Source organism: Chiloscyllium plagiosum, chromosome 5 (genome assembly GCF_004010195.1).
Source record: "Chiloscyllium plagiosum isolate BGI_BamShark_2017 chromosome 5, ASM401019v2, whole genome shotgun sequence".
Taxonomy (NCBI): Eukaryota; Metazoa; Chordata; class Chondrichthyes; order Orectolobiformes; family Hemiscylliidae; genus Chiloscyllium; species Chiloscyllium plagiosum.
The window spans coordinates 15,789,098-15,800,015 of record NC_057714.1 but is presented as its reverse complement, the minus strand read 5'-3'; the positions used below and the strand labels follow the sequence as shown (position 1 = coordinate 15,800,015).

Below are 10,918 nucleotides of genomic sequence, written 5' to 3'. Positions count from 1 at the left end.
GCCAATTGGGAAAACAAGGAATGAAGATGATGCAAGAAGCATGCAGAAGAACATGCAGGTTCCATATGTGGGAAAGAACATGGTAGATCAAATCTAATTTGGTGAAGTTATCCACAGACGTTGGAAACATAAAATAAGACATTCTCAAATGATAAAAGATTGGGAAATGTTTATACTTAGAGGCATCTAGGTGTCCTTCTAAACAGAATCACAGAAAGTTAATGTGCAGGTACAGCAAGTAATTAGAATGCAAGAGTATGATGGCTCAGTTACAAAGGATTGGTGTACAGGAGAAAAGAAGACTTACTGTAATTGTACAGGGTCTTGATGAGACCACACCGAGGTGCTATAGATAATTCAGATCCTCTGCCTAAGGAAGGACATTTATGCCTTATAAGTATCATTGAAAATGCTCTGAGGACTGGTTTCTAGAATGATGGGATTTATCTCTAGAGAGGGATTATTAGGCCTATGTTCCTGGGAGTTTACAAGAATGATATTGGTAAAGGGCAGGTTTGGTACTGTAAAATGTTTTGTTTTGGATAGAGAATCCCTAGAACATGATTTTACAAGTTCAGAATAATGTGTTGACCATTGCAAATTGAGTAGAGATGTTTTTTACTCAAAGATTTGTCAATTTTGCAATTCCTTACTCCACAGACTGAGGATGCTCAGTGGTTGTGCTTATTCAAGTTTGTTAGCTGTTTGAATATTAGGTCAATTAAAGGAGATAGCATGGAATGGTAGAGCTGAGGTAGAAGTTGAGCCATTAATTTATTGACTGGCAGAGTAGGCTTGAAGGACCAAATTCTGGATCAGTGGTGCTGGAAGAGCACAGCAATTCAGGCAGCATCCGAGAACAGGCAAAATCGACGTTTCGGGCAAAAGCCCTTCATCAGGAATAAAGCTTAATTGTTAAGGGTGAGGACCAGTCGGCCAAACGAATGAGAGTGTCGGTGGAGGGGTCCTGTTGGGAACGTCTGGAGAGGAAAAAACGGAGGGCTTGGAGGCCTCGGTCATGGCGGATGGAGGTGTAGAGGGATTGGATATCCATGGTGAAGATGAGGCGTTGGGGGCCGGGGAAACGGAAGTCTTGGAGGAGGTGGAGGGCGTGGGTGGTGTCTCGAACGTATGTGGGGAGTTCCTGGACTAGGGGGGATAGGACAGTGTCGAGGTAGGTAGAGATGAGTCCAATTCCTGATGAAGGGCTTTTGCCCGAAACGTCGATTTTGCCTGTTCTCGGATGCTGCCTGAATTGCTGTGCTCTTCCAGCACCACTGATCCAGAATCTGGTTTCCAGCATCTGCAGTCATTGTTTTTACCTTGAACGGCCAAATGACAGACTGCTGCTCCATATTATTATATTAATTCATGACTGGACACTCACTGACATACATTGCTTTTTGACTGTTGGAAGAGATGGTTTGTAACAGTAGACAGCAGCAGTGAACTGGAGGACAGGTTTGCTTGGACATTTTAGCCACTATTGTGGAGTCAACGCCGGCCATCAGAAGAAGAGGCATTGTTGAGATTGTAGTCACTGGAGCAATTAAATATTAGAAAATGTTCATAACTCAAATTTCTTTCACTCATCAATTTGGGGGACATATTTTCTGCTATGTCCTTATGGTAGTGTGGCTTTAAATGGTGGTTACACTGAGTTGTGTTGCGAGCTCTACAAGTACAGTTGAAATGTAAAAGAGGAATGGGCAGGGTGTATCCATGGGCAATGTTGGGAGTTCAAATAGCTGAGGAGAGATCAGTCATGTGAGCATAGGCTCTGTGTGTCTGGAGATGGAAGAGTGAACCTCTCAGCAATTTCTAACCTAATCCTGGGGAGTCTGGGATAATGTCAGGAAGGGGAAAGTCACAGGGAGATTGCTGTCCAAGGCAAGGTCCTCCTGTGGGAAGCTCATATGTCCAGTGGTGTCAGAGTTGTGGATTGTGTCACAGTCATGTGGTGATTATATCTTGGTTGGGTGGGATTTTGTATGGTCTTGTTAGGAGGTGAAGGAATGTAATAAACTTTGTAGCTTTGCTAACGGGAGGCTATCAAGTCAATAGGGATATTGAGACCTGGACTCAGACTGAGAGATAAAATGAGAAAATGAATAATCACTTATAGATGTTTACAAAATTATGAGGGGAATGGATAGGGTAAATAGGCAAAGTCTTTTCCCTGGGGTCGGGGAGTTCAGAACTAGAGGGCGTAGATTTAGGGTGAGAGGGGAAAGATATAAAAGAGACCTAAGGGGCAACTTTTTCATGCAGAGAGTGGTACGTGTATGGAATGAGCTGCCAGAGGAAGTGGTGGAGGCTGGTACAACTGCAACATTTAAGAGGCATTGGATGGGTATATGAATAGGAAGGGTTTGGAGGGAAATGGGTCGGGTGCTGGCAGGTGGGACTAGATTGGGTTGGGATATCTGGTTGGCATGGACGGGTTGGACCGAAGGGTCTGTTTCCATGCTGTACATCTCAATGACTCTATGACTCTATGTGGGAAGTTGCAGGATCACAGAAGAAACGGGCAGTGTAAGACCTATTGGAAGATTCGGAATGGGGGAAATGTAATGGGTGACCAGGAGGGTTGAATATATCAGTTCAAATGATAGAAGCAAATTTCACCATCTTGAATTAATTCACAAAAATCCCATTCACTTTTGAAAAAGCAACACCCAAAATGGGAAATGGATACTTTTGTGGGTGGGCAGTGTTCAAGCTTAGGATTTCTGGTTCTCCAAGGGGCCATCCTATTGATTACAAGCCTGGTGGATGGAGAATCACAATCAGCTGAGGTTAATTCCCCAATAATAAAGAGCAGTGAATTGCTTGTGGCTAAATACAGAGGCACTTCAACTGAATGGAGCTCAGAGGTAGGGGTCTCCAGCAGTCCTCCAAGCATCAGAGACTTTGGCCATTGTTTTTTTCTACAGGTTGCCAATTCACAGCCATCATATGTGTACCAGGTTGTGACTTCAACCCCTTCTGTCGATTGTGTCCTACCAAGCCGAATGTCTCTGTGGCGGTGGAGTGTGCAGGTAAACAAGGAAATGTGAAAGTCATCATCGTCAGAGCCAGAACTGCTGATGATGCACATGTGAGGCTGGTTATAAGTTCCCCCTAGTCTGCTAACTGCTAGTACCAGTAGTGGAGAAGAGAAAGATTTAATTGCTGAAGATGCAGTCTCTTTTGTAGACCAATGTCTGACACTGCTTACACATCTGAGAACAGCAGAGTAAAGCGTCCTCACTGGTTTGTTGTAACCTTTCTGTTTACCCATCAGTGCAAGAATTATCACAGTTCTCCCCTGACAGCTCTGTGGCCTGGTCTTTGTCAAGGATGATGATCTGTGTCTTTGACACTCCTTCATCGGTCTGGACTTGTGCCTTCCTCTTGTGGGCCATTTTATTCTGCAGACCAAGTGCACTTTTGAATGTGATGACAATAAGTGCATGAGCACTTTATGAGCATGCATAGCCATGCTACTTCCTCACCCGTCCCAGTAAGTGATTAGGAAATGCAATAATGGAAAATATGAAAATATTGACAATATGGGGTGGCTCATGAGTGCACATTTCTATGCGCTGCCATCCTAGAAAAGAGGACTTCCGTTCTTTCAATGGCTCTTGGACCAGAACTCCTAGTGAGGTATTGCTAAATCATGGAATTGGGCTTGTTTGACTTTAGATATCTCCAGGGCACAGGGAGAGGCAGGAGACTCCAATGATGTTGAAGCTTATAGCGAATAAAAGGCTGTCTGAATGGCCATATCTGACCTTTAACCTTGAAATATCCTGTACGGAATGAGAAATATCTACTCACATGTCACATAAGATTTGACCTTCGACTTGCAAAACAATTCACATGCATGCAAACTGAGTTAAAACAGCATGGATGTGCAAGAAAGCAATCTCAGGCCGGGTGGAAATGATGACCCCAGATATGCCTGTCACCATACTTATATTCTAAAATGGAAACTTCTGCCATGTATAAGTGAAAATGCAGCTCTGATAACTGTTCTGTGATCATGTGGCACAAACAATTTAATTTTACACCAAAGTAATCTCAGTTCTATATGCATTGTTTCCAAGTATAATAAAATGCTAAGTAGTTACCATTTTCTTAATCTCTGTTTGTTGTAATCAGCTAATTATATACACTCATAAATGAAACTTCAAGGTGATATAGAGCACTGGAACATGCAATTATAAAACCAAACAGTTTTATGGTTATGGATGTACATTGTTATTTCCAGGCACAAATTTTATTTAGTATAATTCCACCTTATGTTCTGAGTGAGGTTCAGGGAAGGAAGGAAATACTTGAACAGTCCTGATCCAAACCATAAGAGTTTGATTGGGGCATTTATACTTATTGCAACCTTCCTATCTCTTTCAGTTAAGTTATGAAGGATGACTTAGCTACAAACTCTTTGACTTATTTCAACTTGTGTGCATAGTAAACACAATTACCCGTAATTTGCTGTCAAAATAATGACAAGGCTAATAGTGCTGACTATTATTTACGTGCAAGTACTGCAGCAACCTCAGGCTAGAGCAGATGCGAGGTTAAAAATGGAAATCCAAAAGTTGCAGTCCAAGATACGCTATGTTGCTGTTATCTTTGTAAAAATGGCATCTTGCTTGCTTGCTGCCTTAAAATTGGAATGCACAAAACAGTGTAAATGTTAAATCGGCACAGTTGGTATGAACAGAACTCACCACAGAAAGCTATGCCTTGTCCATTTTCAATCTGCATACCTGTTAATTATGTGACAAGTCTTTATTGCTGCCAATCAAACTCCCTGACACTGAAAATTTACTATTACAAGTGTAATGTTTCATTATTTCAGATTTTTAGTGGTTTTCAACACTAGGATTAGTGTTGCAAATTTTAAGAATTGTAACATTTCTGTCATTTCCTTTCTGATTGTTTTGTCTTGTTTTCTCTCTCTCTTTCTGCTAATCCAATACTTTGTTGCCTCTCTTTCCTCTTTCTGCTTTCAATTTGGCATTGAGGTCAACAATTTGGTTGCTCAAATTTAGTTTGGTTTGGTTTGAACACAGGGATTACGATTTGCAACTTGCCCATACGCATGTGTGGGGAGCATACAAATTTTGTGTCCCTACCTCAGCTGCATGACTTAAGTGTTGACTGAGTGGCTGCAATGTCACTTTCCTCCTTTCAAACTGCATATGTAGGGGGCTCTGGACTATTGGTTTGCTAATCTCCTGTTACAGTCACCAAGATAGAAATTGCTGGAAAAGCTCAGCAGGTCTAGCAGCATCTGTGGAGAGAAGTCAGAGTTAGTATTTCAGGTCTAGTGACCCTTCATCAGAATTGCTAATCACCTATTACAGTCACCCTGTTTATTTAAAGACAGACTGTATCTTACAAGTAGACTGCACGAAGTTGTGTAAAGAACTGCAAAATGAAGGGGAAAACAGACTATTAATCCAGCAATTCAACTAATGCTCTCTGGACCTGGGTTCAAATTGTGCCACAGTGGAACTTGAATTCAATAAAACATATCTGGAATTAAGAAACTACTAATGACTGAAACCATTGTCAATTGTTTGAAAAAAAGCCAACTGGGTCACTCATGTCCTTCAGAGAAGCCAACCTGCCATTCTCACCTGGTCTAGCCTATATGTGATTGCCAATCCACAGCAATGTGGTTGACTTTCAATTGCCTTGTGGAATGGCCTAACAAGCCACTCCGTTGTACCAATTGCTACAAAGACAGCACAGAAATGAAACCAGAAGGACGAACTGACATAGATTTAGGCACTGGAAAAGTTAACAGCAGAACTCGCCCTGTCAACCCTGCAAGGTCCTCCTTATTAACATCTGGGACTAGTGCCAAAATTGGGAGAGCTGTCTCACAGACCAATCAGGCCATAGTCATGGAATCATACCTTACAGACAATGTCTTGGACACTATCATTACCATTCCCTGGATATGTCCTATCCCACGAGCAGGACAGACCCCAGAACAGGTAGTGGCACTGTGGTATACTGCTGGAAAGAAGTTGCTCTGTGACTCTGATCTCCGTGAAACCTGATGGCTTCAGGTTAAACTTGGGCAAGGAAACCTTCTGCTTGTTACCACATACTGTCCTCGTTCAGCTGATGGATCAGTACTCTTCCATGTTAAACAGTGCTTGGAGAAAGCACTGAGGGTGACAGGAGTGGCATGGCAGCAGCATTACTGAATGAGCTGTTGAGTTCCTAAGGGTCATAGCTGCTATAATGGGCAGGTAGTGAGGGAACCAACAAGAAGGAAAAATATGCTTGACTTATCCTTACTAATCTGCCAGCTGCAGATGTATCGTCCATGATAGTATGGGTAAAAGTGACCACTGCACAGTCGTTGTGGAGATGAAGTCCCGCCTTCTCATTAAGAATATCCTCCATCGTATTGTATGGCACAATCACTATGCTAAATGGAACAGACTTCAAACAGATCTACCAATTCAAGACTGGGCACTCATGAGGCACTGTGGGCCACAGGAGCAGAACTACACTTGAGCACAATATGCAACCTCATTGCCCAGCATATCCTGCACTCAACCATTATCATGAAGCCTGGGGATCAACTCTGGTTCAAGAGAAAGTGAAGGAGAGCATGCCAGGAGCAGCACCAGGTATACACAAAAATGAGGTGTTGACCTGGTGAAGCTACCGAACAGAAGGTCCGAAACAACATGCCAAACAGTGTAAACAGCAAGTGATGGACAGAGCTAAGTAATCCCACACTACCAGATCAGACCTGAGCTCTGCAGTCCTGCCACATTCATTAGTGAATAATAGTGGACAATTAAACATCTCACTGGAGGGGGAGGGGGCTCCACAAACATCCCCTTGCTCAATGGTAGAAGGGCCCAACACTTCAGTGGAAAAGATAAGGTTAAAGCATTCCAGCAATCTTCAGCCAAAAGTACCAAGTTAATGGTCCATCTCAGCTTTCTCCAGTCATGTCCAGAAACACTAATACCAGTCTTCAGCCAATTCAATTCATTTCATGTGATACTAAGAAGCAGTTGGATAGTGCAAAAGGTGTGGACCCTGATAACATTCCAGCAATAGTACTGAAGACTTGCTGCTGCCCTGTCAAGTTCTTCCAATACAGTTTCAAAACTCACATCTACCTGACAATGTAGAAAATGCCCAGCTTTGTCCTGTACACAAAGTAGGACAAATTCCCTCTAGCCTATTATTGCATCATTTACTGATGAGAGTAGAATAAAGTGATGGAAGGTGTCATCAACAGCTATCAAGCAGCACTAATGCCTCAATAACCTGCTTGGTGATGCCCAGTTTGCATTCTGCCAGGGCTAATCAGCTTCTGTTTACAGCCTTGGTAGAAACCTGGATAAAAGAGCTGAATTCCAGAGGTGAGGTAAGGTGAGGTAAGGTGAGAGCAATAGATCTTGATCAAGACCCACATTCAAGCTCAGGCTTGGAGGGCTGAAGGGCCTGTTCCTGAGCTATCAATTTTCTTTGTTCTTGACTGAGTGTGGAATTTATCAGCAAAACGTGAATCAGTGGATAACGGGCCAATTGGTTGCTATCATACCTGACAAATAGAAAATTGATCGTGGTGTTGGAGGTCCATTATCTCAGCTCCAGAAATCTTTGCAGGGGTCCCTCAGGGTTGTGTCCTTGGCCCACCATCTTCAGCTGCTTCATCAATGACCTTCCCTCCATCGTGAAGTCCGTATGAGGGTATTCACCAATGATTGCCCAATGTTCAGCATCTTTTATGATTCCTCAGATACTGAAGCAGTCCATGTTCAAATGCAACAAGATCTGAATAATATCCAGGCGTGGGCTGACAAGTGGCATGTAACATTTGCACCATATACATGCCAAACAATGACCATCTCCATATAGAGACAATCTAACTACTACTCATTGACATTCAATGGTGTTACCATCACCGAGTACCCACTATCAACATCCTTGGATTTAACATTGACGAGAAACTGGACTCACCGTAGCTACAAGAGCATGTCAGAAGTGAGGAATACTGTGGCAAGTAGCCCATCTCATGGCTCCCCAAAGACTTGTCTGATATCTGCAAGGCACAAGTGAGGACTGTGATGGAATATGCCACAATTGCCCAGATGGATTCAGCTCCAAGGACGCTCAAGAAGCTTGACAGCATCCAGGACAAAGGAGCCCGCTTGATTGACACCATATTCACAAGCATCCACTCCCTCCACCACCAACATTTAGTAGCAGCAGTAAGTATGATTTACAAGATTCACTGGAGAAATTCACCAAAGACTCTTCGGCAATGGCCACTTCCATCTAAGGACAAGGGCACTAAACACAAGGGGACAGCATGTGCTTCAAGACCCCCTCCAAGCAACTCACCATCTAACTTGGAAATACATTGTTGTTCCTTCACTGTCGCTGGGTTAAGATCCTGGAATTCCCTCCCTAAGGGCATTGTGGGTCTACCAATAACATGGGGCTGCAGTGTTTCAATAAGGTAGCTCACCCCCACATTCTTGAGAGCAACAAGGTATTGGCAATAAATGCTGGCTACTGAACGATGCTTGCATCCCATGAATGAATAAAAAAGAAAACAGGGCAGTTTCCAGATTAATGAATGTGGTGCGTGAGGTATTAGTGGTGCATTTGGGCAGAAGGATAGATGACATGGCTCCATGGGGTACCATAGCACCATCGAAAATAGTTCTCAGAAGGGAGTGGGAGCAGACGGCAAGGTAGGTTAGATTAGAACATAGAACAGTGGAGCTTAGGAATGGGGCCCTTTGGCCCACGATGTTGTGCCGAACATGATGCCAAATTAAACGAACCCCTCCTGCCTGCCCTTGGTCCATATCCTTCTATTCCTTGCATATTCATGTGCTTGCCTGAATGTCCCTTCAATGCCTATATTGTTTCTGCCTCCATCACTATCCCTGGCAGCATGTTCCAGACTCTTACCACTCTTGAGTGTAAAAACAAATCTTGCCCCTCACATCTCCTTTAAAGTTTCCCCTCTCACCTTAAATGCATGTCCTCTAGATTAGACATTTCAATCATGCGGTAAAAGATTCTGACCATCAAACCTATCTATGCATCTCATTGTTTTATAGACTTCTATCAAGTCTTCCCTCAGCCTCCGTTGCATCAGAGAAAACAACCTGAAATTTTCTGTCCTCTCCTTATAGCTCATACCCTTTAATCCTGGCAGCATCCTGGTAAACTTCTTCTGCACTCTTTCCAAAGCCTCTAAATCCTTGCTGTGATGTGACGACCAGAATTGAACATAATATTTTAAGTATGGTCTAACCTAAATCTTATAACACTGCAACATGACATCCTGATTCTTGTACTCCATTCCCTGACCAATTAAGGCAAGCATGCCATATGCCTTCTTTACCACCCAGTCTACTTTCTGCGAGCTATGGGCTTGAACCCCAAGAACCCTCTGTGCATCAGTGTTGCTCAGGGTACTAGCATGAACTGTATATTTTTTCTGAACATTTGAGCTCCAAAAGTGCAGCACCTCACACTTAATTGAATTAAACACCATCTGCCATTTCTCCACTCATATCTGCAACTGATCTATATCCTGCTGTATCCTTTTACAGACTTCTACATTGTCCGCAACTCCACCAATCTTTGTGTCAGTTGAAAACCTACTAACCCACCCATTTACCATTTTCATCCAAGTGTGTGTGTGTATAGTCTAATGTTCTCATATTGGTGGTCAAAGTCGGAAGAGGATCTTCACATATTATCTTCTTTCTGGATTAGTGGTGCTGGAAGAGCACAGCAGTTCAGGCAGTATCCAAGGAGCTTCAAAATTGACGTTTCGGGCAAAAGCCAATTCCTGATGAAGGGCTTTTGCCCGAAACGTCGATTTCGAAGCTCCTTGGATGCTGCCTGAACTGCTGTGCTCTTCCAGCACCACTAATCCAGAATCTGGTTTCCAGCATCTGCAGTTATTGTTTTTACCTCACATATTATCTTCTATCCACAAAACCAACCTTTTATACTGCTCAAAACACCAAACCCCATCTTCAACTAGTAAACTCCCTGAGTTTCAGATTTCTACATAACCTCCAGATGCTCCACTTCACTGGAAGACAAAATAGCTGACCGATATTTGCACCCTGACCTAGGGTCAAGGTTTGTGTACCAGCTCACTGAAACAGGAAGTGACCCACAGGTACTACTGCAGAGGACATTAATGTGGCTGCCATACCAAGAGCACACATTGGGCATGCAGACCAAGATAATAAGTACATAGCCTTGTATGCCAGATAGCTGTCTGTCAAAGGGCATGGTGTGAAACTTGCCCTCTCTGCAGGCTCCACAACCTATGTATCAAGCTGCCCTTCTAGCTGTTGCTGCCTTTGTATCGATAGCACAAAACACTTCCAAAATATGGCAGTGTACATCCAGACAATTTGCAACTGGAAAACATTGCAAGAAATTACCTGCAAGTGAGGAACCTGGATCTTTCAATAACTTCAGTGCATCTTGCAGGGCTTTGTTTCCTTTCCAGGTCGAACAAACGGTGAAGAGACATCCTGCACTTACATTGCCCAGTTTAGAGTCCATAGACCATTCGGCTGGTTGAACTGTATGACACCCGCTCAGCGCTGAATCAAGCTGTATATGCAAAATATGTTGCTGTTTGGTTCCATACTTTTTTAATGAATGCCATACATGCTGCACAGGATAGAACTAGCAGCCTGCATGAAAATGGATGCAAGGCCCTAACTGAGGTAATTTCACATCCAGAATTACAATCACTTCTCAGTCTTTGTGCTGCACTTCACAAAACTTCTACCTGCTCCTAGGAGATACACATTTAATTGTGACGTTCACTTTGTTCCCAGATGCCTTGTTACTACTATAGCAATGAGCTCAAACATGCAATAATTTG

At 43.1% G+C, this 10,918-nt stretch overlaps 1 long non-coding RNA gene across 1 annotated transcript in view; it reads left to right on the top strand.

Moving 5' to 3' along the window:
- Positions 1-2,859: 2,859 nt before the first annotated feature.
- Positions 2,860-10,918, top strand: part of LOC122550267 — a 44,277-nt gene continuing 36,218 nt past the window's right edge. The window contains exon 1 of the long non-coding RNA XR_006311778.1: positions 2,860-3,041. This is a non-coding gene — a long non-coding RNA (uncharacterized LOC122550267). The remainder of the gene's footprint in view (positions 3,042-10,918) is intronic.